Source organism: Coregonus lavaretus (assembly GCF_964263955.1).
Source record: "Coregonus lavaretus genome assembly, chromosome: 20".
Classification (NCBI taxonomy): domain Eukaryota; kingdom Metazoa; phylum Chordata; class Actinopteri; order Salmoniformes; family Salmonidae; genus Coregonus; species Coregonus lavaretus.
Window position 1 is genome coordinate 30771278 of NC_140007.1, and position 11117 is coordinate 30782394.

Here is an 11117-nt window from a genome sequence, read left to right on the forward strand (position 1 = left end):
ATTTTAATATCAGAACAATTAGGTGAGTTTTGGTTTGATCCCAAATCTATCACACAAGAGAACATGGTCTGAGGCATAGGTGCAGTTACAAGGGTTGGCCTACCTGTTGAACAGGCATAACAATTAGTTTGACCCAACGCCCTAGCTGTGTAGTTCATCCACCTTACCCAGAAGTTCTCATTTGAAATTCCTTCTACTTCTCCTTGGTTCATTTCCTGCAAGAGGAAATATTCTACCCTTGATGGTTTAGTGCTATTTAGGATTCCTTCTGAGGGCCTTCCAAGGGGTATTAGACTATTTGTTGATACCTCTGGTGATAACATTAGATCTACCTGCTGTTCTGTCTCGGGGGTGGAAGATTCATTTCTCTCCTGAAAAATGAACCTCAAACATATATCTGCCCCGAAATCATCAACACAAGCCCAATAGTTCCTTGCTATGTCATCTTGCATAATTGACTTTACCGTTATCACCAGTTCCGTTTTACATTTATCATGGGTTTGTTTAATTCCCCATCGGTGTACTGCGTCCATTCCATTCTCCTAGTATGTTCCCCAGGTATGTTTAAACACCCTTGCCCAAGGACATGAGCGTTCCCCAGTGCAAATGTATTTACCATACCTTCTAGGACCTAACTTTCTTGTACACGCCCCCTTCTTACCAAAGCCCCCAAAACCTCCTATCTCTTCATGGGAGAAGTCGAATGGTATCTTGAATCCCCCAAATACCTGTTGCATTGATGTTTTAAAAATATAAACCTATTTTTTAATAACTTCATACTTATAACCAATGTTTATTCAATCCATCATCCAAATAGTCACAACTATATCCCATTGTTAAACGTACCATAAACAGATTATCGTTTTAGAAATCACCAATTATTTTCATACACCACTGGTGTTACTCAACCTATACAATAAAGTAATAACCAATAGAATTTGTCAAAGAAATGCTTTTCATTCAACTATTCAAACTTCTGCTCGATATAGTCAAGCAAGTACAACTCTTTTACCCGCGAACTAGAACCATAAATTATTTTCCTTTGTTCTCAATTCAAATCATTGTCCCAACTTTATAGCAATTTTCAGTTCGCTATTCAATTTCTTTAACTGTTCTCTCTGATTAGGCCCTAATTAATAAAACAAATACTTGCTATCGTTGATAAGCATACATTTAATTATATTCCTATCATTTGAACTATGTACTGTCTCTCACCCCTTCCCCCCCCCCCCCCGCTCCTTCCTACACAACGGGGGAGGCACGGGGACCTGCCCTAATCATCTTCCTTCTTACGAAACATATTTTCATAGACCTTTCTAGAATACTCATCTACTTAAGCTATCTAATTCATCCTTTCACATTTCCCAATCCACCTAGTAATCTAGGTCCATAGCTCCAATGCGAAAGCTTTACCCACTGTCCCTACCTGGGTTCGAACCAGGGACCCTCTACATACATTGCCAGTCACTCCACAAAATCCGTGATCCTTTCAAAGCAACTACTTCCAGTTCATAGAGCAAGTGACGTTACCAAATGAAAACAGCACTAGCTCTCACCTCATTCAGCAACACAAAAACTATCTCTCCCCGCACCTATTCCTGTTGAATAAGTGAGTCTTTCTATTTAACCCAAAACACGCTACAAATCTTCCATTCAACATCACCAAACCAAATACTCAGTAGTATCCGGTTACCACCCATACCAGCCGTTGAATTCCACTCATACATAAAGATTTCACCTTATGCCATTGAAATGCCCAATAAACCATAATAGTTCAATGGAACCCTATATTGGCTTTCTACTATATTATACATAACCACATTATTTTTTTTATCTATAACCACATTATTTTTAACTTTTAGTCAAAACAAACAAAACATCTGTTCCCAGAGCTGCAACTTAAACTACTCTGTTACACTAACCGCTATGTGTTGCTAGGACAATCTCTTTTCTCACCAATGACGTACAGTGGGGAGAACAAGTATTTGATACACTGCCGATTTTGCAGGTTTTCCTACTTACAAAGCATGTAGAGGTCTGTAATTTTTATCATAGGTACACTTCAACTGTGAGAGACGGAATCTAAAACAAAAATCCAGAAAATCACATTGTATGATTTTTAAGTAATTAATTTGCATTTTATTGCATGACATAAGTAATTGATACATCAGAAAAGCAGAACTTAATATTTGGTACAGAAACCTTTGTTTGCAATTACAGAGATCATACGTTTCCTGTAGGTCTTGACCAGGTTTGCATACACTGCAGCAGGGATTTTGGCCCACTCCTCCATACAGACCTCTCCAGATCCTTCAGGTTTCGGGGCTGTCGCTGGGCAATACGGACTTTCAGCTCCCTCCAAAGATTTTCTATTGGGTTCAGGTCTGGAGACTGGCTAGGCCACTCCAGGACCTTGAGATGCTTCTTACGGAGTCACTCCTTAGTTGCCCTGGCTGTGTGTTTCGGGTCGTTGTCATGCTGGAAGACCCAGCCACGACCCATCTTCAATGCTCTTACTGAGGGAAGGAGGTTGTTGGCCAAGATCTCGCGATACATGGCCCCATCCATCCTCCCCTCAATACGGTGCAGTCGTCCTGTCCCCTTTGCAGAAAAGCATCCCCAAAGAATGATGTTTCCACCTCCATGCTTCACGGTTGGGATGGTGTTCTTGGGGTTGTACTCATCCTTCTTCTTCCTCCAAACACGGCAAGTGGAGTTTAGACCAAAAAGCTATATTTTTGTCTCATCAGACCACATGACCTTCTCCCATTCCTCCTCTGGATCGTCCAGATGGTCATTGGCAAACTTCAGACGGGCCTGGACATGCGCTGGCTTGAGCAGGGGGACCTTGCGTGCACTGCAGGATTTTAATCCATGACGGCGTAGTGTGTTACTAATGGTTTTCTTTGAGACTGTGGTCCCAGCTCTCTTCAGGTCATTGACCAGGTCCTGCCGTGTAGTTCTGGGCTGATCCCTCACCTTCCTCATGATCATTGATGCCCCACGAGGTGAGATCTTGCATGGAGCCCCAGAACGAGGGTGATTGACCGTCATCTTGAACTTCTTCCATTTTCTAATAATTGCGCCAACAGTTGTTGCCTTCTCACCAAGCTGCTTGCCTATTGTCCTGTAGCCCATCCCAGCCTTGTGCAGGTCTACAATTTTATCCCTGATGTCCTTACACAGCTCTCTGGTCTTGGCCATTGTGGAGAGGTTGGAGTCTGTTTGATTGAGTGTGTGGACAGGTGTCTTTTATACAGGGAACGAGTTCAAACAGGTGCAGTTAATACAGGTAATGAGAGGAGAACAGGAGGGCTTCTTAAAGAAAAACTAACAGGTCTGTGAGAGCCGGAATTCTTACTGGTTGGTAGGTGATCAAATACTTATGTCATGCAATAAAATGCAAATTAATTACTTAAAAATCATACACACACACACACACACACACACACACACACACACACACACACACACACAAGCCTAACAGTTTCTCTCCTCCCTAAATTCCTCAGTTATCTTGGTTTCTCAGTTGCCTGTAGACAGTTCTCCTTGTCCTTTGTTGTCTGGCCTAACTCATACTCACATTGCTAAATAGTAGCACAATGTCATAATCTTTACTGGTCCTACACTCACACATTACCAGGTAGTAGATTCTAACACATCTCACACAGTTTCAGAGTGTAATAATTAGTCACTACTAAGAAAGTACTAATCATACTTAAAACAAGAACATTTCACAACTATATTTAAGGGTGGAACATTTAGTCATTACTTTTAACCTGATTCCTATATCAGAATGTCAACACTGAGGGACAAATAAATTCCTAACTTGAGATCTGTGCTTGTGACTTAGGCTTTTGTGTAAATCATAGATTGATGTCGTGGCATGAAATTGTATTTGAGTTATCTAGAACTTTGTTAGGGTTCAATCAAATCCCCATTGTGGTATTTACGCTGTTGAAGTACCTGGTTCAATAAAATCACAGAATGGTTTTGGTTGCTGTAAAAACATTAAACTCTACTTGAAGGGGGTATACATAAGGCATTCATAACACCTTTACAAAACCAGTCATGACACCTTTACAAAACCAGTCATGACACCTTTACAAAACCAGTCATGACATCTTTTGAGTGTTGCAGTATCATTCATAATAACCTTACAATACACCTATGTGGATGGGGGGGGGAATGTGACGTGTGTATGTTTGCCGCATATAGAGTGGAGCATCTTTAATCCGTTCGGGACCAGAGGAGACTCTACTGGGCAACAAGCTGGCTCGACTGGAGAACGTGGTGCTCTGTGGGACTGACTAGGACTAGAGGGCTACATGAATCGTGAAGGGACATAATTTTAATCATAAATGTAGAAATGATTCAACACTAATGATTATGACAGAGCTCACTCAGGCAGCACATAAAAATTATGAAGTAACTGGATATTTAATTCTACTGTATGTAATTTGTAGCTAGGCCTAGTGTTTTGACTGTTTAATACCCTATGAAAGTCCTGCCTACTTCCTGGTTCCAGTCCCGTACAGTTTTTAAATGGGCTTCAAGCTTATATCATCAAATTCATAAAAAAGTGGTCATATGAGATATACACTACCAGTCAAAAGTTTGGACACACCTACTCATTCAAGGCTTTTTCTTAATTTTTTCTATTTTTTACATTCTAGAATAATAGTGAATACATCAAAACTATGAAATAACACATATGGACTCATGTAGTAACCAAAAAAGTGTTAAGCAAATCAAAATATATTTTATATTTGAGATTCTTCAAATAGCCACCCTTTGCCTTGATGACAGCTTTGCACACTCTTGGCATTCTCTCAACCAGCTTCACCTGGAATGCTTTTCCAACAGTCTTGAAGGAGTTCCCACATTTGCTGAGCACTTGTCGATACACTTATTAATGAAGCCAGTGACTGATGTGGTAAACTCGTCAATGTTATTGGATGAATCCCGGAACATATTCCAGTCTGTGCTAGCGAAACAGTCCTGTAGCTTAGCATCCGCTTCGTCGGACCACTTCCGTATTGTGGTCCGACGAATCGGTACTGGTACTTCCTGTTTGAGTTTTTGCTTGTAATCAGGAATCAGGAGGATAGAGTTATGGTCTGATTTGCCAAAGACCATAACGAGGGAGGGCCTTGTATGCGTTTCGGTGTGTGGAGTAAAGGTGATCTAGAGTTTTGTCGCCTCTAGTTGCACAGGTGACATGCTGGTAAAAATGAGGTAAACGCTGCCTCTGAATGTGCATTTTCTTGTTTGCTTATGGCCCTATACATCTCGTTGAGTACGGTCTTAGTGCCAACATCGGATTGTGATGGTAAATAGACAGCTACGAAAAATTGGTAAATAGTATGGTCTGAAGTTTATCATGAGGTATTCTAACTCAGGCGACCAAAAACTTGAGACTTCCTTAACATTAGAGATCATGCACCAGCTGCTGTATTTTCGTGTTTGTGCTGATTTATTCTACTTCTGCCTGATGCCTTTTATGTTTTTGTGCTATGTTTTTGCCCATTGAAGACCACTCAAAAAGCCTACCAAAGTTAAAAAGCTACAAGGCTTCTTGCATGGAGTATTCTCCAGTGGAGGCTCCTCAGAGGAGGAAGGGGAGGACCATCCTCCTCAGTGAATTTCATAAAAATGAATGGTAAAACATTAAAAAAGTTATCCTTTTTAGATAAAACTATACTAAATATAATCACGTCACCAAATAATTGATTAAAACACACTATTTAGCAAAGAAGGTCTACAGTAGCCTCAACAGCACTCTGTAGGGTAGCACCATGGTGTAGCCGTAGGACAGCTAGCTTCCGTCCACTGGGTACATTGACTTCAATACAAAACCTAGGAGGCTCATGGTCCTCACCCCTTCCATAGACTTACTCAGTAATTATGACAACTTCCGGGGGACGTCCTCCAGCCTATCAGAGCTCTTGCAGCATGACCTGACATGTTGTCCACCCAATCAAAGTATCAGATAATTAATCTAGTACTGAAAGCATCAACTACAGCTAGCTAGCACTGCAGTGAATAAAATGTGGTGAGTGGTTGACTCAAAGAGAGAGAAAGACAATAGTTGAACAGTTTTGAACAAATTAATTTCTTCCAAAATGAAGGAGAAGCAAGAGAGAAATAAAGAGAGAGAGAGAGATTTCATCATTTTTTAAACTTTCAGTTTCACTTACTTAGCTAGCAAATGCAGCTAGCTAGTTTAGCCTACTGAAACACCCTGCTCAAAATCTAGGGATGCTATGTTAGCTAGATGGCTATGACTTTCCAACACAACACTGGAACTCTTCCAAGTCAAGGTAAGCTTTTGGTATTACTAATTTATTGCCACCGGGGCCCGCCGGTGTAACTGCTTACCGACTGTACACTGTAACGTTACTGCATGATTGTAGCGGATTTTCTAACGCGTTAATTCTATTAGCTATTGTCGTATCGGGTGAATGGTGGCAATTATTGCTGATAAACAAAGGAGTCCGCTCATACTGAACTTTGATCATAAGGTTTATTCAGATCACAAGCTTTCAGCATAAGTGACAGATGACATGACATCCGGAGAGCGACGCCTCAGAATGGCCGCTCTGCCTCTCTTCTTCGTTTACCCCTACTTATAAACAATGCAAAAAGATGGGCTCCCTCTTCTGGCCAATCACCAGTCTCCCCTGTCTACAACACACTTCCTGTCTGTTGTATGTGGCGCTACACTAAAACATTCCCTCTTGATACTAAAATGAACATTCTTTCAGTTCCACTTAAAAACATTTAACAACGTCATAATCTCAATACACGACACTATGCTGACTATGACGTTACTTTAGCTAATATGGTGATGTAGGCTGTGTATAGCGATTTGGCTTGGAAAGGTTTGGTCACATACAGCTTATGTGTTGTGCATTGAAGTCCACAAGTGAATGGAGGAGGTGAGAGGAGGAGAGCGCATTGACGCGAGAAGGAATACAACGTGGCTGCTATGAAAGTCAACTGTGTTTACGCGTGATCAGGGGTGTATTCATTCCGCTGATTCTGTTGAAAAACGTTTCTTAAACGGAACCAAACGGAACAAAACGTGGATAAACATACCTGAATTGTCCAATAGAAACTCTTGTTTGCAACTGTTGGACTAATGATTACACCCTATATCAGCTAGATGCAGGCAAGAGTGTGCAAGGCGGTATTGAATATCACTCACTGTCTGTCACCTCAAATGTGTCTCTCGACCTGTGTGCGCCTACGTTGTAAACTTTCATTCATAGGCTAGGTTGTAGCAACCTCATGATGGGTGTAGGGAAAATTTGAGTATCATGTAGTAGCCTAAACCTATCACTGTTACATTGAACTGGGTGAATGGAATATGAATGAGAGTCATCCAATATGCTGTAATAGAAATAAGGCCATGTTCATGAAAAAAAAAATGGTCCTCCCTCATCCTTCATTCAATCCAGGCTCTGTCGTAGCCGGCCGTGCCCGGGAGACCATGGGGCGGCGCACAATTGGCCCAGCGTCGTCCAGGCTAGGGGAGGGAATGGCTGGCAGGGATGTAGCTCAGTTGGTAGAGCATGGCGTTTGCAACGCCAGGGTTGTGGGTTCGATTCCCACGGGGGGCCAGTATGAAAAAAAGAAAGAATGTATGCACTCACTAACTGTAAGTCGCTCTGGATAAGAGCGTCTGCTAAATGACTAAAAATGTAAAAAAATCCTAAACGGCACTGACCGCCACTGGTATTCTCAGTGCATATTCCATGAAAATGACATTCATTAACAAAATGTGATGATTTGCGCATTTGGCCAGTTAATAGCATAACCACGATCAAGCAACATCGACTAAACGTTCAAATCCTGTTGCTGCAGGATTATTTTGTTTCCACAATACTGGTCAAATTAAGATCCTACATCTGTATGTTCTGTTTGTCATGTTAACAGCTGTTTTCATGTGAGAAACTGACTTTAAAATAGTTTTATAAAAATGTTGATCATATGTGTTGTTTTTAATGTCTTGAACGGAACTGGAGTCAAGGCACCCTTGAAAGTGCTTTCGAAAAATTAGACACATCTAGACTATCAATGCAAACTATCTATCTGAAGTTCTACATCTTTATGAACCTTTGCCATTTTTATTTGATTTTGATTAGTAGAGAGGCTGATACATTTATTCAGATTCAAATCATGCATTTTATTTTACATCTTTAAATACTTACACCACAGAATATTTTATTTGATTAACAAATAATTAAGACTTCAATTCAATTTAGCAACTAATGGTTTGCAGGGCTGTGATGCTGCTTTCCACAGGAGTGGGCCTCCTGCTGTCCCCCAGTTTGCAGCTATAATAATAATAATAATAATAATAATATGCCATTTAGCAGACGCTTTTATCCAAAGCGACTTACAGTCATGCGTGCATACATTTTTGTGTATGGGTGGTCCCGGGGATCGAACCCACTACCTTGGCGTTACAAGCGCCGTGCTCTACCAGCTGAGCTACAGAGGACCATAGGATGAGGTCACACTACCAGGGATGAGGTCAAACTACCAGGGATGAGGTCAGATTACCAGGGATGAGGTCAGATTACCAGGGATGAGGTCAAACTACCAGGGATGAGGTCTCCCTACCAGGGATGTCAGATTACCAGGGATGAGGTCAAACTACCAGGGATGAGGTCAGATTACCAGGGATGAGGTCAAACTACCAGGGATGAGGTCAGACTACCAGAGATCAATTGTAGACACTATTTGGCTACTGATTCAGGGTAAAACTAGAGTCAGGTTGGCCATCCATGGCTATATGGCTGAGATGGTCCATGTTGAGTGAATGGAAGGCCTCACCCTCGTCATGACCAGCGGAAGAGGGGGTTCACCTGGTCTGTAAGTAGAGACTCCTCTGTGCCATTGTCATCCCTAAAAGAGTAGTAGTCTTACGTTACCACCATAGAGTTAAACTATACATTTTATTTCTATGGTTACCACACTTCCAAGTCTTGCTTTCACTTACTATTTACTAGCAAACGTGAGAAACCTTGAAATTGAGATTTCTATTCCTAAAATAGCAAACCAGGTTCTTAAAATAGCACACTCATTTGTCCTAGAATAGCAAACTAGTTTGTCCTCCAGCAAGGTTGTAAATACAGTTGTTAAAAAGTTTCCGTACGCTGCAGCACAGGTTTAAAAAAAAAAAAAACAAGCGCTGCAAATGGATATACAGTTGAAGTCGGAAGATTACATGCACTTAGGTTGGAGTCATTAAAACTCATTTTTCAACCACTCCACACATTTCTTGTTAACAAACTATAGTTTTGGCAAGTCGGTTAGGACATCTACTTTGTGCATGACACAAGTAATTTTTCCAACAGTTGTTTACAGACAGATTATTTCACTTATAATTCACTGTATCACAATTCCAGTGGATCAGAAGTTTACATACACTAAGTTGACTGCTTTTAAACAGCTTGGAAAATTCCAGAAAATGATGTCATGGCGTTAGAAGCTTCTGATAGGCTAATTGACATAATTTGAGTCAATTGGAGGTGTACCTGTGGATGTATTTCAAGGCCTACCTTCAAACTCAGTGTAGTACACAAGTATAAACACCATGGGACCACGCAGCCGTCATACTGCTCAGGAAGGAGATGCGTTCTGTCTCCTAGAGATGAACATACTTTGGTGTGAAAAGTGCAAATCAATCCCAGAACAACAGCAAAGGACCTTGTGAAGATGCTGGAGGAAACAGGTACAAAAGTATCTATATCCACAGTAAAATGAGTCCTATATTGACATAACCTGAAAGGCCGCTCAGCAAGGAAGAAGCCACTGCTCCAAAACCGCCATAAAAAGCCAGACTACGGTTTGCAACTGCACATGGGGACAAAGATTGTACTTTTTGGAGAAATGTCCTCTGGTCTGATGAAACAAAAATAGAACTGTTTGGCCATAATGACCATCGTTATGTTTGGAGGAAAAAGGGGGTCGGCTTGCAAGCCGAAGAACACCATCCCAACCGTGAAGGACGGGGGTGGCAGCATCATGCTGTGGGGGTGCTTTGCTGCAGGAGGGACTGGTGCACTTCACAAAATAGATGGCATCATGAGGAAGGAAAATTATGTGGATATATTGAAGCAACATCTCAAGACATCAGTCAGGAAGTTAAAGCTTGGTCGCAAATGAGTCTTCCAAATGGACAATGACCCCAAGCATACTTTCAAAGTTGTGGCAAAATGGCTTGAGTGAGTTTAAATGTATTTGGCTAAGGTGAATGTAAACTTCTGACTTCAACTGTAACTGCATTGTCAGGGGTATATTTCAGAAACAGAACCCCATGTATTTCATTACATACAGTAGGTTATTGTTACAGGAATACAAGCAAACTTGCTGCTGTCCCATTGACTCTTCATTGTCATCCCTTTGCGGCATTAGATGTCACAGATTCTATATTGAAGACACGCATGCACGCACACACACACACACACACACACATGCACACACACATCTATACCCAGAAGTGGGAGGTTCAACCGTTTTGTTTTGCCTAGGCATTGGTGGACTTTGTCCGAGGAGGTGTCTGGCCCAGTTGGGAGGTGAGTACAAAGACATATCCTGCTGTCTACTATCTGACACCATGCTGCTGTCTGCCATGTGGGTCATGAAATTGAATGTAGTGATAGTAGCGATAGTATCAACCTTAAAAGTAATAACGATGACATATACTGTAAACTTGTGTTCAGATTAGTTCAAGTTATTCTTTATGTGACATTCAATTTGGTTATAAGTACTGAGATGACATGCACTGGGAAAACCGTGCATAATTTAATAGGATATATATATATATATATATATATATATATATATATATATATATTTGTTTTAACATATCTAATAAATAAAAAATAACAGATTCATTCATATTCATTGCGTGTTAACCAAAATGCTGTTTTGATTGAATACCAGCCCTAGTCTAAAGAAATGCAGTGGTGAAGTCAGTCAAATTTCAGAAGGATGATTTACAATTGTCAAACACTAGAAGGACATACTGCAATGGACCTGAACAAAGTTAAATATTTGATTTGATGGTAATGGAATGCTTGTGGCTACTCTTTCCATTCATA